Source organism: Helianthus annuus, chromosome 1 (genome assembly GCF_002127325.2).
Source record: "Helianthus annuus cultivar XRQ/B chromosome 1, HanXRQr2.0-SUNRISE, whole genome shotgun sequence".
Taxonomy (NCBI): Eukaryota; Viridiplantae; Streptophyta; class Magnoliopsida; order Asterales; family Asteraceae; genus Helianthus; species Helianthus annuus.
In genome coordinates this window covers 45195015-45201614 of record NC_035433.2, presented here as the reverse complement: position 1 = coordinate 45201614, position 6600 = coordinate 45195015, and the positions used below count along the sequence as shown (strand labels likewise).

Genomic DNA, 6600 nt, shown 5'->3' with positions numbered 1-6600 from the left:
TGAACCTTCCCTTATATATATATATATATATATAGAGGCTAATTATAAGGAGAAAACCTACTCCAGTTGACTAAACCCAATTGTGTGGACTAGAAACATCCACGCCATTTATGTCAAATATGAGATAAAGGGCAATTTTGGAATTTTACACTAGGCAAGGAGAAGCTTTTTTTGCTGACATCCTTTCATCACCATCACACATCTCTACCTCATCCCACACACTTCTCTCTCTCTTTCTCTCTCTCTCTCTTTGGATAACTATTTTCCAGATCTTAAACAAAAAATTCTTCTTCTTATCAAAATCCTTCATAATCAACCACCATAACTCCAAATGCTCCGAATTAAAAAAAAACTCCAGATGCTCCGGTTCAAGATGCTCCGTGAAGATGCAACCAGATCCAAAAGATGCTCCAGAGATCTGGTTGAAGATGTTCGATATTGAAGATGATGTTTTTCAGATGACGGTTCAATGTTGAAGATAATCCAAAAGATGTTGAAGATGTTCCAGATCTAAAAGATCCCCCAGATCAATAAGTATGTTTGTTTTTTTGTAGATCTTCCTTTTTTGTGTTTTGTAGATCTCCAACATTTTTTGTAATTTTCAGATTCACAATTTTTTGTGTTCCAAATCTAAAAGGTCCTCTAGATTTGTAATTTTTTGTGTTCCAGATCTAAAAGGTCCTCTTGATACAATCATGAAACAAAGTGAGTTTTGTTGTTAAAAAAAATAACAAGGTGGGTTTTGTATAATAAAGGTAGAGTAAATTTTGTTAGATGAAACAAATGTGTTAGTTTACACAGGTCAAAGGGATTCGTGTGAGTGTAACAATTGGGTCATAATAATGTAATATTTTTATTTAACAGAAAGTAACATGGTCTTTGGTTATGTTACACTTTTTTTGTGTAACATCTTTATGTAACCCAACATAGCTTGGTTTTAGTAATGTAACAATTCTAATATGTTTTGTTAGTTACATATTTAAAAATTCTAAAAAAAACATAAATAGATGATATATGTAACACCTTTTATGCTTTTTATTATTGATTTTATAAATTTTTTTGTGTAAAAATTTGTTTCAGATCTAAACAAATCGAAACAATTTGATTTAACTTCTTGTTTATTGAATTAAAATCGAAGTTACTTTCTTGTTTATTGTTATTAATTGTAGTTTTTCTCTTGATAAATTTGTTGATTTTTGTAGAGTGACGTGAAGCATGGTGTGGTTCATATGACGGTTCGATGTTTTAGATCTGAAGCATTTAGTTCTTGTTTTCTGGATATGTTGTTTTTTATTACTGATTTTTTCATTTTTTTTGTGTAAAATTTGTTTTCAGATATGAAACAATTTGATTTAAGTTCTTATGTATTGGATTCTTGTTAATGAAGTTATATTTTTTTATGTACATGTTATATTTTTGATGTAACAATTCTTTGCATCTTAGTTATGAAATTCCAAGATCTAGGCATTTTTTATGTAACACTATGTAACCGGGTGTTAGAAATATAACAATTGAAGAAAAAATGCATGTTACATTTTTTTGTGTTACATAAATAATACCAGTTATATTTTTTTGTGTTACATAAAAAATGTAACAATCAAAACAAAATTGCCTGTTACATTTTTTGTGTTACAGAAATAATGTTGGTGTAATGATGTAAGTGATTATGAAGATATCAAACATTGGATAAAAATGACTTTATTGTTTGTAATTATTTACATATATTGTTCAAGTTTTTATTATGTATATAAAATAAATGCAGTAGGTTTTAAATTTTGAATTAAGTGTTACATATATATTTGAAAATGAAAACAAAAAGTGACGATACTAGAGAGAGAGAATAGGAAAGATGAATTATGGTGTAGGTTTGAAAACAACTATGAGAGAGAAAGAGGTTTTTCAATTCTAGGGAAAGATGAATTTGTACTTTCTACCTTTTTTGATATTATCTTACATTGGGAAAATGACATCTCTCAAGAACCATTTTTTTGTAATCTGACAATTTCAAATCATCATAATTACACTTTTTTCAAAAGAATCAAATTTTGTCCTCAATGCCGAAAATACCCTTATCTGTCCTTATTGTTATTATTTTAGTAAAAGTGTGATTACTTTTACTGCAAATGGATCACAACCATTCATCTTGTTTAATCAATGGTTGTTATTGGGTTTTCAGGGTTTAGTCAACTGGAGTGGGTTTTCGATTTATCCTTCCCCTATATATATATATATATATATATATATATATATATATATATATATATATATATATATATATATATATATATATATATATATATATATATATATATATATATATATATATATATATATATATATATAGGGGATGGTTTAAATGAAAACCACTTTTATTGTGAAAACTCGAAAACTAAGTAAAAAAGCCTAAAAAACACACAAAAAAAAAATTTTCAATTTTTTTATAAAAATCGCTGGTTTTTATATATATAAAAAATTTTCAAAAAAAATTTTTTGTAGTACACATGTGTAATAATACACATGTGTAGTACACATACACATATGCAGTATTACACATGTGCACTACACAAAAAAAAAAAAAAAAATTTTGAAAATTTTTTTTTGTTTACATAAAAAAACCTGCAAAATTTGGTTTGCAAAAAAAAATTGTATGTTTTTTTTGGCTTTTTTTAATTAGTTTTCGAGTTTTCACAATAACTAGTGATTTTCATTTGAACCTTCCCCTATATATATATATATATATATAGGGTAGGGTTCAAGAGTGAACCATATTGTTTTTGTGAACAAAATGAACAAATCTTGTCCATTGATTTAGGAGATCTTGAGATTAATAATAATGACAATTTTCTAATTATTTATGTGTAGAAAATAAATGAAAAGGGTATAAGGGTAAATTGTTAATTAATTCTATTTCCAAATTAAATATTTAAGTACATTCTCTCTCTTCATTTCTCTCACCAATTAACTAACTTATTAATTTAAAAATATACACAGTTACTATTCAACCAAACTATTTTATACACATACATATATTCGTTTTATGCACATGTGTACATATGAAATTTGAACAAATAAATATGTGTACTTTGAGTATTCAACACAAGTACATATGTGTATAAACCATTTATTAGTTCTGTTTGTGTATATTTTATACACAATTTCTATTCAGCCAAACTATTTTATACATATATGTATATCCTTTTTATACACATACGTACAAAGTTTCTAGGTCTTCATATGTAATCTTCTCTCTCATTTGTTTTTTTTTATTGATTCTTTGGTTGTCCTCTTGGCTTTCATCAGACACCGTATATTAAAACTGTCGTTATACACATGTGTATCATTTAATTAGGCACTTGTGTATTACTAAAAAATCATTGTTTAGACGAGGTGTAAAAATTACACATGTGTATAAGTAACCTTTGGTCAATTTTTTTGTATGTATAATAAGCATTTGCTGGAACATGACACATGTAAAGTATGTATACACATATATATTCGAACCCCTAAAATTATACATCAGTGTATTAACCATATAATAATGAGTTATAATCATATTGTTTCTATTAAATGTAGAATTTAATAACTGGATATATGGTATAAAAGTGGTTAAGCAAATTATAAAATGACTAGATGTGTAAAAATTTTGTAAAAGAAAAATATGATGCTTGTCCAATCGATTGAAAGAAAAAGAAATCGTGAACTTCATTTTTGTTTGAATAATGGATTTGAATTATTAATTATTGGATCAATAAATTGATTCACAAAAAATAGGGATCAGTTACCATTTTGGTTAATTAATATTAATAACTGCCATTTAAGTTTAAATGTATAGTTACAATCCTACCTTTTCATCTAAAAAGTAAATCAATGGCTATGATTAGTTCACTAGGTTCACAAACTAGGATGGTGTTCACTCTTGATCCTAACCCTATATATATATATATATATATATATATATATATATATATATATATTAACAAATTGTTTAACACCAAAATTTTCGAAGCTTTTGAGATATTTAAATTCTTTATTTATAAAAAATAATTAGTTACATATTTCGTTGTCGTTCAAAAAAAAAAGTTACATTTTTCATTTCTTTGGTTTTTTAAAATAACCTTTACAACCAATTAATATAAACATTGCCCAAAGAGTACCAGTACTTTCACATTTTTAATAATTACAGTCTACCTATGTCAACCTCATCTAATTTACCGTGAAGATTTTTTATGAAAAGATTATAATAGCCTTGGGTTAAATAAATAAAAAGAGTAAATTGCCAAGATCGTCCATGTGGATTGCCAAACCTAAACGTGTTCGAGCTACGCAGACATGCGTAGGAAACCCTTGAAATTCACCGTGGGTGACCGTGTATTATTGATAGTCTCACCCTGGAAGGGTGTGGTTCGTTTTGGGAAACGAGGGAAGCTCAATCCGCATTATGTTAGGCCGCTCAAGATTTTAGAAAGAATCGGTAAGGTGGCTTATAGACTTGAGTTGCACGATGAACCCTCAGTAGTGTACACAACGTCTTTCACGTTCTAACTTAAAGAAGTGTTTGTCTGATGAAACACTTATAGTTCCTTTCAAGGAACTGAAAATCGATGACAAGTTGCAATTTATTGAGGAACCTATAAAAATTCATGGATCGGGAGGTCAAGGTCCATAAACACAGTCGAATACCAATCGTGAGAGTTCGTTGGAACTCAAAGCATGGACCGGAGTTCACGTGGGAACAAAAGGATCAGATGATGCTCAAGTATCCTTATTTATTCAAAACTGATGAACCTAACACTGATACCACTAGCAAATTTCAGGATGAAATTCCCTTTCAACTTGTGGATGATGGGTACCCGAGGAAAACCCACAGTCATCTTAACTTATCTTTTCACTCCTCTATGACTGCTTATCAAATTTCGGGACGAATTTCTTTCAACTTGGGGATGATGTGACAACCCGCAATTTCAGGTTAATAGTTTAACCAAACCACAGTTACTTTAGACACACATTCATAACACTGCATTTAACTAGGGTTAGTTAAATGAGTCTACATTGGTAATTCGAGGAATTACCGGAGCACACACACAAGTTAATTCTCGAACGTTGGTGACTAACACGAATAATAATTATAAACGGACGGTCTATACGAAACTTATACGTTGCATGAAAAATACATGAATTATGTGTTGTAACTGCAAACTGCAAGATGTTATGTGCTTTTATGTGAAAATTATATAATTAAGGTTGTATTATGGTTATTAGGGAAGTTATAATAAAACACTGCAACCCTAATCACTCATAATCTTATCATATGGATTCTATAATCATTTTAGCTACACAATCTCTCACACACACCTCTGAACTTTCGATTCATCAAGAAAAAACATTAGATTGAATCTAAGGTAAGTGTTTATGTATACGTTGGTATTTTGTTCTTTTGATTCCATGCAAAACCCTAGTTATCCAAACAATTGTTCTATGTTAAGTTGATCATGCCTGATAAATGTGAAATCATGTCTGATGAATGTGTAATTGCTTGTGAATGGAGGTGTAATTGTTTGTTAGATAATAAGTGATGTTACCAACATGTTAAACTGCTAAACTGTTGACTAGATTCGTAACATTGTTGTGAATTAGGGTTTGATCATACAGTAACTGTTATATTTAGAAAAATGATTCTTGCTTATTCTATGTTAATGTGCGATTGTTAACTGGTCTGACTATGTGAAGTCACAAAGTCCGGGGTTAATGTATATGCTAAGTTCGAGTTTACATAGAAACAAGGGAGTCCGAGGTTTGCTTAAGAGTTGGTTCCGAATTTATGATGTTTCAAAGGTGGATTTCGAGTTTACTTGTGTATGTGGGTAATCCGAGTTTGTTTAATAAAATAAAGGAGTCCGAGTTTATATAATTCGTTGTTTGGTCCGAGTTTAACATGGATATAGAAGGGGTCCGAGTTTCTTAATGAATTCTGGGTTCCGAGTTTATACATACCACTTGTCCAAGATTAACAAACATATAATAGGGTCCGAACTTAATATATAAAAGGATCTGAGTTTGTGGCTTATATATGTGGTCCGAATTATTTAATGGGTTCCGAGTTACATGAATTACTTGGGTGTTTCCGAGTTTATACCTTGTTTCGAGTTTGTGGATGATAACTGAATTAATATAAATGTCGGAGTATGTATATATATGTTCCGAAGTTAGCATATTGATTTTCGAACTTATATGGATTCTGAATAAGCATATGTGATCCGAGTTAAACCTAATATTCCGATTTTCTTAGATGTTGTTCCGAGTTATTTGATTATGTATGGGAGTCTGAATTTATGTAAGAGTCCGAATATGTGTAAAATTGTTACAAGTGTTGGTGAGTCCGAGTCTAGCAAGCTTGTTCCGAATTTTGTATAACAAACCAAAGGAATCCGAGTTTATGCATGTTGCGTCTGAGTTCTCAGAATCACGATAACATCACCAACTAGAGAAATCACTGTATGATTACTGTGTGTTAAACTCGTTAACCAGATCACATTAGATAATTGATGTTTGGACACTTAGGGTATTGCATAACCCTACTTGAATACATACTTACACTCATTG

The 6600-nt window shown here is 29.6% G+C and overlaps 1 long non-coding RNA gene across 1 annotated transcript; it reads left to right on the top strand.

The window, feature by feature from the left end:
- Positions 1-398: 398 nt before the first annotated feature.
- On the top strand, positions 399-1367 carry LOC110902450. The gene is made up of 2 exons (XR_002571120.2): positions 399-534; positions 1203-1367. It is a non-coding gene; the product is annotated as an uncharacterized LOC110902450 (long non-coding RNA).
- Positions 1368-6600: the final 5233 nt, after the last annotated feature.